The sequence below is a fragment of the Macrotis lagotis genome, chromosome 8, assembly GCF_037893015.1.
Source record: "Macrotis lagotis isolate mMagLag1 chromosome 8, bilby.v1.9.chrom.fasta, whole genome shotgun sequence".
Classification (NCBI taxonomy): Eukaryota; Metazoa; Chordata; class Mammalia; order Peramelemorphia; family Peramelidae; genus Macrotis; species Macrotis lagotis.
The window spans coordinates 190,243,555-190,257,285 of record NC_133665.1 but is presented as its reverse complement, the minus strand read 5'-3'; the positions used below and the strand labels follow the sequence as shown (position 1 = coordinate 190,257,285).

The window sequence follows — 13,731 nt, the reverse complement described above, 5'->3', positions numbered from 1 at the left end:
CCGCCATATCACCCCTAATGAATCATTCTCCTTTTGCAGTTGGCTAATGCTTCAAGAACTTTTTCTGATGACATGATGTCTAACCACCCCTCCTCGATCTGATTTATACATGTGAAGTTGATTTGAGGACCCCAAGTGTAACATTTTATATTTCTCTCTATGAACTTTTGCTGTGTTCAATTCTGCCCCATTCTAGTCAGGGAAGATCTTTTTGGGATCCTGACAGTCATCCAGAGTGTTGCAACATTCTCTCCCAACATCTTGTCAGCTGCAAATTGGATAAGCTTCTTCTAAATAATAGATAAAACTGCTAACCCACACAGGGCCAATATCACTGGGGCATGCTCGACAGTCTGCTCTTGGGGTCTGGTCACTAAACCAGTTCTGAATCCTTCTAACTGGGATGTTACCTAGCTCATGTCTCTATCTTTTCCACAAGAAAAGTACAAGTAACTTGGTAAGTTAAAATCCAGTTAAACTACTTCTGTAGCACTTCTCTGATTCAGTCCTAACCTAATCGCTCTATTCAAAAAAGAAAGAAATGCAAATACAATTGCATTTGATCACCAAATAACTCAATAAACTGTCTACAAGTCATCCGATCAACCAAGCAAGCCACAAGTGCTAATTATACTGTTTCTAGGGCAGTTAGGTGGCACAGTGGATAGAGCACTGGCATTGGAGTCAAGAAAACCTGAGTTCAAATCTGAACTCAGACACTTAATAATTACCTAGCTGTGTGATCTTGGGCAAGTCACTTAACAAAAAAATATATAAATTATACTGTTTCTAAGTGTTTGTTAAGTCATAGGGAAAGGTTAAAATCAGCCCCTGCCCTCAAGGAGCTTTCATTCTGATGAGGGAGACAGCATAGCCACAAATAGGCACCTTCTGTATAAGATCAGTGCACATTAGATAGTCTCCTACACGGTCAACAGGTCAAGGAGGTATGATGTTTTCAGTGTATGAATTTTCTCCACTAAGGAAGATGGCAGACAGAGATGAAATCACCTGGCCATAGGGAATGCTTTGGTCATTCACTAGTAATTGTCAGAGGCAGGATTCAAAAGCATGTCTACGTGATCATTAAAGTAGGGATAAGTGGTCAGGTGAGTTCAGAAATGGCAGTAAGCACCTTCACTAAACATTACAGCCCAACTGAGGTTAGAGCCTAAGTAGAAAGGACAGGGGAGGGAACAGGAAGCTGATGCTCTTCAGAAGACCCTTGCATCTCCAACTTAGGGGGACACAAGCACTGCTTCTCTAACAGGGAGGCATTGAGAATCCAATTGCCCCATGACTCTCATTGTTTCCTTTGTCTATTCCAATTATTGTGAAGTTCATTATATTCCAGAGAATAGACCTAAGAACTGAAGATCTAAAAATTAAATCCATTCATAGGCTGCAAAATTGGAATAGATAACTATATTATTATGTTTGCCAATATTCTAAACACATAGTGAAGTGGAGAACAATAGTAAGGAAAAGTGGAAGGGAGGAAAGGTTAGGATTGTGGTTGGCTTAGCCAAACAAGGGCAGGATCAAAGTAAAGAGCCTTGGATTTTTTCCATAAGAATAACAAGTGACAGAACTAAGGATGTCTAAGCCAGAGAAGACTAAAAGGGACTTCTTTAAGTATTTTGAAGAGTTGTTTGTCCCATGAGCTCTCTTATCTTCTCTCCTGATGATTTCACCAGCTTATGTGGGAATATTTTCTCCTTGCTAATGCTCCCATATCCTAGTATCTTTTTTAGTTCCCATCACATCTCTATTGAGTATTTTCAACTGGCTACCCCATTGACTTCTTGAACAGTTCAACATGGCCCAAAAAGAACCCATTCTCTGTCTCTCCCTCCCATTTCCATGTCACCCTCCTTCAGAATTTTCTTATTATTGCCAAGGATATTACTGTCCTTTCAGTTACCTAACTTCACAACCTTATTCCCCTAAATATCCCCCTAAATCACTGGCTGTCAAATTTCATCTTTTTTATTTCTTCAATACCTCTTACAGCCATATCTCATAGCCTCCTTGCCATTCACTCAGTCAGTGCCCTGGCTGAGACCCTCACCACCTAACCTGGACCATTTTAAGAGCCTCCCAATTGGCCTCCTCCGCTGAGAACTCATCAATGATGAGTGATTTGACCATGGTCAAATGGATAAGCAGAGGCAGAAGACAGAAACCTTCCTGCCTCAAAGTGAGCACCTCACTGCCTCTTTCCTTTCCTCAGACGTTCCAAAATTTGTACCTTTCTTAAAATGTCCCTTGATTTCACCTTATCTCTCTAAATGGGAAGTCTCATCTTTCCTTCTTTGGCGTTCCATAGAATGGGTTTAGCATGTGGATGATGAATTCATGAAGCTTCATTATTTAGGCTGGTATGCCTAGAGGCCAAATTGGCATTCTTGGGGCAATTTGGGGGGCCTGGAACTAATCCCCAAATACAAACACACATGTACTATTCTCTGTTCCAGGTCCAGGATTTATGAGACATACATATAAATGTAGTTCTCTATTCATAAACACATAAATTCATTAGATCCAGGAAAGTCCAGTTAGAAATGGCAAACAGCATTGGAGACAGCAGTGATTTAAGAGCCCTGTGAGATTGGTCAAGAAGTTCATAGAGGGCTTTGAAAAACCCTCTCTCGATCTCAATTCCCATTTGTAAGAAATCAGTGTCTGCCCCAAAATTCCCCAATTGAAATGCTTTCATTTGATGCTTCATTAGGTCCACAATAGTTCTATATGTATAGGATGGGTGTAAGTACAAAAAAGAGAAGAAATGATCCAAATACCTCTTGACCTGATGCTCTGGGTCGGCCTTTTGGCTTGTGGGATACGCCACAAGTTTATGGGTTTCTGGCATCTTCCTCTGACTCAGCAGCAAAGGATCAGATCCAATGGTTCCTTTCCCATGGTCATTCCAAGGGAATAGGAGTACAAACTCATTCATCCAAAGAAGAATTTGGAACTTTCACATAGTGGGGTGACCATAGGCATCAATCCCCAGAAAGACAAAGCAAAATAGCCATTTTCTCTTGTCTGCTGGAGTACTTTGGTTTCTACATGAGGATCTGACCCTATTAGATGGTAATTTATGTGACTATTTGTTGTCTGAATGTGGAAAAGCCAGAGGGAGGGATGATGGGAATTAAGGAACATAGTGTCCTGAGGAAAATAATCTACATGGTTAATTCTCATAATTCAACCAGATGACTGTTTTTAAAAAAACCCTGCAATTAAGCGGGAAAAAAAGTCTAACAGTCTTTTGACTGCTACATTAGAGCTGTACTGAACACTTTAGAGTAGAAATAGATGTTTTGCATGGTTTCATCTCATTGATTCCAGCTTCCAGACAGAAGTAGTTCTCTTTTAGGTAGGGGAGGACCCTATGTTGTATAAGGGAATGAGACTGAGCTTTAAGTAAGAATTATGCCACTTGGGGCAAAAGCAAGGAAGGGGAAGGAAGGAAGGAAGGAAGGAAGGAAGGAAGGAAGGAAGGAAGGAAGGAAGGAAGGAAGGAAGGAAGGAAGAAAGAAAGAAAGAAAGAAAGAAAGAAAGAAAGAAAGAAAGAAAGAAAGAAAGAAAGAAAGAAAGAAAGAAAGAAAGAAAGAAAGAAAGAAAAAAGAAAGAAAGAAAAGAAGAAGAAGAAGAAGAAAGAAAGAAAGAAAGAAAGAAAGAAAGAAAGAAAGAAAGAAAGAAAGAAAGAAAGAAAGAAAGAAAGAAAGAAAGAAAGAAAGAAAGAAAGAAAGAAAGATGGGAGGTCCTGGGAACATTAAATCCAAAGAAGAGAAGATTCAAGGAAAAGCATAGATGGGTAAACTGCCTGCTTCACAAATAACATGGACAGAAGTTATCCCAAGAAGAAAGGTCCTCTCAGTTGCTAGGGTTCCAAAGCAAAATCCTATTTACCACCACTATCTCCCATGTCCCAGTTAGTTGTGGCTCTGAAAAGAGCCAATGACCATGGAGGGATTTTTATCTTTATTAAAAGCCAGTAGACCACAATAACAAGAAACTTAGATGCCTGAGGCATCTATCTATTAAGCTCTGAATATCTTTTGAAGGAATGGAAGTTTATCTCCTGTTCCTCTTCAGAGCAACATTCTTAGCAAAGCCATGTCATTCTTCTCTTCCTTAGAGACATGATTCTACATTGAATGTGGGCAGACAGTAGATAGGAGAAACTCAAGGTTTTTCCCTTCTATGGCTCTTTGCCTCAAATGGACCCCTAATCTGGAGGCTCCAAATAGAGAACCCAGAGTTTCATATACAGAAATGTGTTCTCTAATGTAGCCAGATCAGTATGTTTAATTACTTGGTGGACTGAAGATGCTCAAATAGAGAACAACATAATTTATAATATATTTCGCTTCATGACAGTCCTCAAAATACACTTCTTAAAATGAGTTTTAAAGAATGCCTAAATTGGACACAAATTTAGCCCCACACAAATAAAATGAGCTTCATTCTTTCCTTTCCTTAAAGCCAAGAATAATGAACATTCAACATATAAAAAGCACATTTCATCCCCAATTCAAGAAACATTCATTAATCATCTATTTGGTGCAATCAATAAATACATGCTAAGACATTCCTCTTGCTTAGACATCCTGTTTGACCCTGGGAATGCACAGAAATAAATAAAATGGCCCTTTCCCTCAGGTAGTTTTCTATGATATTTTGTGATTGAACTTTAATCAAAATCTTCAACAACGATTCTTATAGAGTTCTAGATTTATAGTCAGAAAACCTGTGTTCAAATAATCTCTGAAACATTCATCATCAGTTATGAGATTAACAATTCACTTAAGTTCTCTGGTTTCATTTTTGTTATCTTTAAAATGAAGGATGTTGACTAGATTATAGCCCAAGTCCCTCTAAATTCATCTACTCAAGATTTATTTCTAATAAATACATGTTTCTTCTCCTTTAGAAGTTAAGTCTTGAGTGCTAAAACTAGTTTTGCTTTTCTTTCAATCTCAGGTGCTAGCAAAATGCTTAGAGCACAAGTAAGCATTTGATAGATGCATGTTGATTGACAGTATGCTTTAATGACTGTTATATCATTTACAAAGTTATTCCCTCTGGCTTGGCTGAAATCCAATCTGCATCTAATTTCTTGTCCATATCTTACCATCAATTCTCCACAGGGAATTCATGGAAAGATTTAAATGATCTAATGTTGCTTCTTGCTCAAAGGAGGGCATTTCTGTACTTTAGGAGTAATTTGATCAACTTTAAAATGATGATTTTTTTTTTGAGTCTTTTTAAATCTTTCTTAAATACTAAGCCCTGTTTATAAACAAACCAATTTAAAGATGACTTAGAAATTTTTGGTATCATGTGCAAAAATCAGCCTTGTATCATTGAGAGAAATAATGTTAGGAGAAGGTCAAATATTAAAGTTGGAAATACTTTATTCTTAGCTACCTACCCAGCTTTCTGTCAGGTTTTCATCACAAGATAGTCACATATGTGGACAGTGATGGATAGGGTAGGCAACTAAGAAAAGGAAGGAAGTATAGTACTTTGGATATAGAAGATACCATAAGTGATTTTGAACAGATTCAAAGTAGTTAGACTTCCATAACTGGTAGGTTGGCTAAAGTATATGCATCATGACTATTTGAGGGTACAACATTCAAGCTGTTTAAAAAACCTATAACTATATGACCTAGAGACATTCTCTGGAAGATAATGTCCTCCTAGTTGTCTTTCTAAAATACCAGGGTTGTACACAGCTAGATTTTGGAAGAAGATTCAAGTCCAGACATTCAGGAATGCTTGAGCCAACAAGTATTTATTAAGTGTCCATACTGTGTGTCTATCACTAAACTCACCTTTGGGAAGATGATACAAAGGAAAAATCAACACCTTTTTTGATTGATTTTATGCCTTTGAATAAAGAAATTCTATATAACTAACACACATCCATCTGCTTGAATGTCTAATTCTATTATTGTCTGGTCACATGATGAGAGTTATAATAATTGAATGATGTAATAATTTGGGGGTGAGGGGCATGGGGCATTAGGAGAAAGAGGCAGGATTCCTCTGTGGACTATCTTATCCACAGTGTTACTATTCTGCTTGGATAAGTCTTAAACCATTCAGCTAACAAACCAAACAAAGCCAACAAGAAAGAAATGGAGCTGTGGGGAAAAGGTATTCAATTCTCTTGACTTATGAAGAGCTTGGCACTCACTCAGAGTTCCTTCTGGCATGAGTAGAAGACACAACAGCCAAAGTGTATATGAAACTTCCTGGGTCCTAGTTCTTTTGGTATGTAAGATCAGGTTGGTGGTCAGCAGCACCACCTTGTGGCTAAGTACTGCTAGGACCTATGATTTCACAGGTACCTCTTCCAAGATAGATCACAGCCGCTCTGTAATATGGTAGACAGCTCTTGCCAGTCATTGTGATCAACCTAGTGATGAACCTTTGTCAGCTTAGCTAAATCAGTTCACAGACTAGAGATAGCAAAACTCCCAGCAGATACATATCAGAAACCTTTCCAGCCTGGCAAACCTTCCAGGGCTAAGGTCCCAGTGAGAATTTCAAGGATCCCAGGTCACTCTTCAGGGTCCTGTGAGGCATGATAATGCTATGGCTAAACTCCCTGAGCTAACAGAATGGATATTTGTCACAATGAAGGTAAACATTCTAACTCAATTAACAGTGCCTTGAACATATTAATAGCATAATAAATACATATTTAATTGGATTGTAGCACTGAATTATCTTTCTGATGGCAATTGATATGATTCTAATGTTGTCACTTCCACTTCTTCCATTCTGTGCTCTAACTAGATAAAATATTTAGTAAACATTTTCTATGTAATAGTCACTACTAATTCCAGTCATACAAAGAAATAAAAATGCATTTTCTATCACCAACAAGCTTATATTCTAATAAGGACAGATTACATATAGAAAGAATCTGAAGAATATTTCAGGAGAAGAGGTACCTTATGGGGCAAGGCTGCTTGAGAAGAGATAGGAAAGTTCAGAGAGTAAAGAGTACCTCTAGAGGATATTAGTATAATCTAAGCATATTATTGAATGGTGATCCAGACCAGGGATTCACCAATCAGAGGAAAGGGTCACAGGGAGAAGCCTTCTATAGGGAGAAGGCTAGTTCATAATGAAATCTGATCACTTGGAGAGCAAGAGAAAATTCACTATAGGAAACTGGTGAGACTGAGATGGTGCTTGGACTCAATCTGGAAAAAAGTTAAAGATTGAAAATACCAAAAGTGGGGATGGATTCTAGTATATGCAAGGGGAACAGCCTAAACAAAGACTCAAGTGGTTGTATGTATCTAGGTATGTATATGTGTATCTATGAATATCTGTAAACATAATAAGAATTGACTAAAGAAGGTGTTCATTAAACTCTATGCTCAAGTGTGATAGCATTAGAATGTAGAGTCTCTAAAGCTGCTTGGGTAACTGTGGATATCTGAATCAGATCAATATTTTACTGATAAATGAGAGATGCTTAACAAAGAAGGCTTGGTTCTACCAAGGGATTAAACAATTTTTCCCTATTCTCAAAGTGTTGACTAGACTGACTCATTAGACAAAGGATGATCTGAGAACCTACTAAGCAAATGCAAAATGGACTTTGAGAGTATTAACTATGGCCAAAATGCCTTCTGTAGAAGGTCAGGGTAAAGGAGAATCTGAGGTGGCCTCATTCACTCCACACTTAGGGATCATTCAACCACCTCTAAATCCTGATGGGAATCCCACAAAGGCAGGCAAGGTCAAAAGGCATGCATGTGATGGAATGTCAATCAGGGGTAAGGAGCTGGGATCTGAGGGCAGATCGCACAATCCTTCCCTTGAGTGAAAGCTCAGTTGGCTGGAGAAGACAGCCAGGAAAACATAGGAGAGCAAATCACAAGAGACCCATCCTTGGCCCCAAGCTATGGGAACCATTTTATTTTACAACTTCCCCAAGATTTTGCACAACTGTCATACTTGCTTATGTTGAATTGTTTTTTGGTTTCCTTAAATAAGACAGAATTTCTCAACAGGAAATAGACTAACCTGGATTAAGTTACTGAAAGAAAAAGTGACTCGACTCTGAAACTCTTTAAAAACGTGATCGAGGCTTAAAGAGACTGGGATGCTTTAGCTGGGGTTCAACAGGAAGTAGGCAAAAGCCTGGAAGACTGGCTGCTTTATTTTATCTCTGATCATTCCTGAGGCCTGCCACAAAAATGCTTAGATATTCAACTAATTACAGGTAAATGAGCATAGCATTACTCAGATCCCGCTCGCCACTGGATTGAATTGGGAATTCACTTGGAGAATCTTGGAGTTGGGAGGGTCCCCAGTGGTTCTCTGGTCCAACCTTTATTCAAACCAGAAATAAACCTTCTAATTGGGCAACCAGCCTTTGGTGGGAGAATTCAAAACTCATTCTCTCCTGGGGCAGTCCACTCCACTCCAAATAACTCTCAGGGTTAGCAAATCTGTCCTAACTGCCAGGTTGAATTCACTTCTTTGTAATTCCCCTGCCTGGGTTGCGCTCTAAGGACAAATGACTTAATAGTCCATAAAGCATTCCTTCCCCTCTCACCTCAGTTGCTAGTGCTCCAGACTCCTGAAATGACTGCATTTAAGATGGGTATATGTGTCTATAAATACATGTGCACATATATGATATTTATATATATATATATTTACCTTTATACACATGTGGTTAGACATATAGACAGATAGATTGATAGATAAGTGGATAAACAGATGAAAAGACAAGCAGATGGAGAGATAAAAGAATAAACAGAAGACAGATTAGATAGATAGATAGATAGATAGATAGATAGATAGATAGATAGATATAGATATAGATAGAAAGATTGATAGACAGACAGTTAACTTTTTTTCTTTTCAACTAATAGAAAGTTCCTTGAGGAAGAGGAAGGAGAGGCAAGGAGAAGTGGTCATTCAATATTTGATGGGTTGTTGATTTGAGGAGGTGTTATTATACCTGCCAAACTAGGACCAAGGAATAGAATTCAGAGGAGTCAAATTGTGGCAAATTCTATCAAGACTAGTCAATTATGGAGGCATTTCTTCTTTTTGTGTTTGTTTGTTTTTAGATTTTGCAAGGCAATGGGGTTAAGTGGTTTGCCCAAGGCCACACAGCTAGGTCATTATTAAGTGTCTGAGACTGGATTTGAACCCAGGTACTCCTGACTCCAGGGCCGATGCTTTATCCACTGCACCACCTAGCTGCCCCAGCATTTCTTCTTTAATTATGATCTCCATATCAATGGAGGAAGTCAATAATGATATAGAAGGATTTCCTGTCTTAAGAGGAAGACCTGTCTAGGTAATTTCTCACATTTAAAACCCCTAACATTCAGTCTTATACGTACAAAAACAAGGGAAATGAGAGCACCCAAGAATTGCTCTGTATTTACAGGGACCAGGTTCTTAAAGAATCATTTTTATTATTGTTGCTATAGTTAATCCTTCCATGGGGTTTTAAGGTTTTCAAAACATATTACATGGCAACCTTGATCCTTGGATGCAACTATCATTTCTATTTTACAAATGAGGAAACTGAAGTTGAGAGGTAGTGACTTGTCTTGGGTCACATAATTCATATCTGAAGCAGGGTTTTAACTTAGTTCTTCCTGACTCCAAGTCCAGGACCACTCAGGCATCTCTGTGGTATCTAGTTGCCTCTAACAAATGAAAACTGAGAATACTACAAGAGTTGAGATATTAGGGAAAAAACTGATCCCTCTAGTGACTTTCCTGGTCATCTTCCTAGTGGATCTGCTTTGCTCCTGAAATACTATTTAATAGCCTCTATCTCCATTAATCATAGATTAATGTATAGATTTGTTATAGATATTAACCTCCCCCCACCCAGACTTGAAATTTTATGACTCCTAGAAAATAAGAACCTTCTTAAAATTTCCTTTTATCTTTCCAAATTCAAACAAAATTATAAGCATAGAGAAGGTCCATAACTCAGATATGTCAAGACCTTTTTTTTTTTTGAATCTGGGCTCTGTCATCTGATGTATGAGTTACCCCTCCCAGCTCCCTGTCATGGATACCTTTGTTGTCTTTATCTAAGTCACTGATAAAAATGAACAGAGATCCAGTCATTCCAGATCTTCCAGTAATGTGTCACGAACCCATTCTGATTCCTTCCATTTGACCAGTTCTAAATATGTCCTTATGATCATTTAGGCTACATCTCTCCAGGAAAGGGCTCCAGGGGGCTAGGAACTTTTTTTCATTTTTCTCTTTTGAATATATTCCAATCTTAATTATGTATTTTAAAATTTGATTCTAAGAAGGGGTCCAGAAGCTTCCCCAGACTGACTGCCCAAGAGATCTAGGACACAAAAGATATGAAAAATCTTCACTTTATGTTGTCAGTAAGAATAGCAGGAAAGACTTTTCCTCAAAATATAGGTATGCTAGGGAAAAAGAAGGGATGGGGGAGAGAGAAGAGAAAGGAATTAGCATTTAGACATCATCTATTATTCCCATTTTCACTTGAGGAAACTGAGGCAGAAGGTAATTTGCTTAGTTACATAGCTATTGAGTGCCTGAAGCCAGATTTGAACTTCAGTATTCCCAACTCTAGACTTATCACTCTATCCATTGTGTCACTAACTGCCATACTATATTCTCTGACTATTTACTGGTCCTCCAGTCTAGTTATCTTGTCAAAAAAAAAAAAAACCCACAAAAGCCAGACATGATTCACTCGGCCCACCTGGTCCCAATGAACCTTCTATGGCTTTGTATAACCACATTTTGTCTTACCTCTTTTTTATTATTTGCTGTGAGTCAAAGTCAAGCTCCCAGTCTTGGAGTTGGCTCATGGAATCCTCTGTCTTTATCATAGAAATGGTCATCCCCCCATTCTCCATGATCCTGCAAAGACTTGTGAACCGTTCAGGATCACTGGCTGGAGTTCCCATGGGCCTTGGGACTTGAAATCCTGCAGGGCAGCCGGTGCTCTCTTCCCATGTCCGTGCTTTTCTTGGGTTTCACATACATGCATCTATATGCGTCTAGAAACATGCATATGTATGGACATATGTAGGTACATATGTATGCATCCATATGCATGCATGTATGTTGTGTCCATCAGAAAGCGTCTTTTTGAAACTTCTGTCAGGTTTGTCACTTTTCAGAGTCCTTCAAGCCCAAAGGAGAGAACTCCCTCCAACAATGGAAGCCCTTCTGGTAATACTCCAGAACCTGGCCAGATGGTAGAGTTTGGGAAGGAGAGAGAGGCAGGAGAGCTCCCTTCCACTGGGGAGTTGCATGACCCAGGGCCAGCCTCAGTTTCCTCTTCTCAAAGTGAGAATGAGATCAGCTCCTCCCTCCCAATCCCAAGGCTGCAGCAGGATTCCAAAGAGATAAGGTGCTCTGACTAGCCAGCTTTAAAATACATAGGAGTGATAGCTATGGTACCCATTAGACTCTCTGGGAGGAAGCGGGGCTCAGTGCAGAGTTCCATTCAGGACTAAAGGAGAATTTTCAGTTAAGTTTCACCTGGGTGGTCCTGCATTAGTCACTTCATTTCTCATGCTCTCTCAGCAGCTCTCTGGTACAGTAAAAATGATAAAGGACCAGAAGATCTCCAGGCCAATGAAATCCCTGGCTCTGTCCCTTTCCCTATCCCCATTACATGTTTCCACCTAAATTATTGAGACTGCAAGCATCAAACACACTCCTTCAGAACATCATAGGATGCTGGAAGTGCCGCCATCAACCTAATGACTCCATTCCACAGATGAGAACACTGAGGATCACTGAGGTTGTAATGTACCTGAGGTCATTCAGGGGAAGGAGATTCCAATGGATTCCTCCTCTACTGGCCATCTCTCCAACTGGCTGCCTTTCTAAGTCCCAACTAAAACGGGTCTGGATGCCTCAACAGCCTGGTTTGGTCTGGTTTGACTTGTGGTCATTTATCATCAATTCACCGGAAATCTTCACTGCTCACATTTCCAGGTCCCAGAATCCAACTGGAGGAAAGATTGATTTCAGAGAAATGGGCTGGACCGCTCTCTATAAAGTGCCATTTTCTTTATAAATTCTCTCTCTGAGCTTCTGTGTTTAGAGAGGAAGGGTGGAATGGTTTGACAGGTAGCCTAAGGCTACAAGTAAGGTAAGCTATACTCCTTCTTTCTTTCCTTCCTTCCTTCCTTGAACATTTTAAAAGGTCATCTCTGTGCCAGGCTCTGGCCAGACATTTCACAAATGCAAAGGAAAAACATTATGGTGTTGGAAGGGGGTAGGAAGGAAGAAAAAGTAAATTAAAAACATAAAAAAGTAAATTATACACTCTCCTGTTGAGATGAAGCTAGAAACTGGGGTAATCAGGAAAGGTTCAGATAGAAAATGACAGTGAAAGAAGTTATGGGAGAGGTGAGGAGGAAGAACTATCCAGGCATGAGAAGCAGCATGTCCTTCTAACACTTCTAACAGTTAGAGATGACTGGGACCAGGAAGACCTGAATTCAAATTTGGCCTCAGACACGTACTGGCTGTGTGACCCTGGGCAGGTCATTTAACCTCTCACTTGGTTTCTGCAATTGTAAAAGGGAAAAACACCAATCTCCCAGGACTACTGGGAAGATCAAATGAGACATTTGTAAAGTTCTTAGTACTTAGGACATAATAGTTGCTGTAGAAATGTTAGCTCATTAACTACCATTGGGCAGCAGGTGGCACATGGACAGAGTATTTCCAGAAAGCACCATGGGGCAGAAATGCATGCCAACAACAAAAACTTCTTTTAAAAAAAAGGTAGAAAATGAAATAGAAAAAAAAAAAAAGGAGACATAATGAGAAATCTATGTCCTTTCCTCCTAAACAACATTTTAATAATGAGTTTAATTAGTAAAAGCATCTTAAAGGGGAAGGGGGAACAAAAGTTGAAACTGACCCAAGTGAGAGAGGTACAGTCTCAAGGCCTCAAACCTTTCCTTCCTTTTCATGTTTCAGTTTATAAGTAGCAGTCAGCTGAAGGAAAGAACGGCCTATCTGGAAAGAATGCCATCCTGGGAGGAAGGGAAGGAAAAGGGGAAGGAAGGCTTCTTCAGAAGCCTTTCATCCCAGGATGTGATGCAAGGTCACAGGCAGCACCAGCCTGCAGTTGGGCCCTAGCTTGTCTTCCATGAGGACAGACTGGGGGGTATAGAAGTGGAAGACTGGACCTCTCTGCTCACCTGTCTCAGTGGCCTCACTTGCAAATGGCTATTTCTTCAAATGGTAAAACATTGTCTGTACTTCCTGACTCCCCTCGAGTACAGACTGGTGGTTTTCCAAACTTCCTGACACCAAAAGGAGGGAGGCCAAGATGCTATATATGGAGTACAGAGTCATGGGTTCAAATACTGCACTGCCTACCAGCTTTCTATTTTCTCAAATGTTCCTTCCAATTCTGACATTCAATGATTCTGACCTTGGGAAAGTCTCATATCTATACTAGGGCTCAGTTTCTTTATGTGCAAACTAAAAGACTGGGCCAGATGCCCTCTAAAGTTCCACCTGTGGAGAATAGCCAGGGAGTCCTAATCAGACCTAGAACTCAGAGAAGCATTCAACTTATTGGGAGTAACCAAATACCTATGGGACACAAACATTTCACATTAGCTTTGTCTGACAAACAGAGCATTTTGTTTGCTTTGTTTTTGTTTTTGTTTTTTGGGGGGAGATTTTTGC

At 39.5% G+C, this 13,731-nt stretch overlaps 1 protein-coding gene and 1 long non-coding RNA gene across 2 annotated transcripts in view; one reads left to right on the top strand and one right to left on the bottom strand.

Annotated features, from left to right (window-relative positions):
• SUGCT (succinyl-CoA:glutarate-CoA transferase) overlaps positions 1-13,731 on the bottom strand; it is a 585,759-nt gene that overhangs the window by 180,335 nt on the left and 391,693 nt on the right. The gene's annotated exons all lie outside the window — the stretch shown is intronic.
• On the top strand, positions 6,361-12,078 carry LOC141496647 (uncharacterized). The gene is made up of 3 exons (XR_012471075.1): positions 6,361-6,663; positions 8,052-8,263; positions 11,599-12,078. It is a non-coding gene; the product is annotated as an uncharacterized LOC141496647 (long non-coding RNA).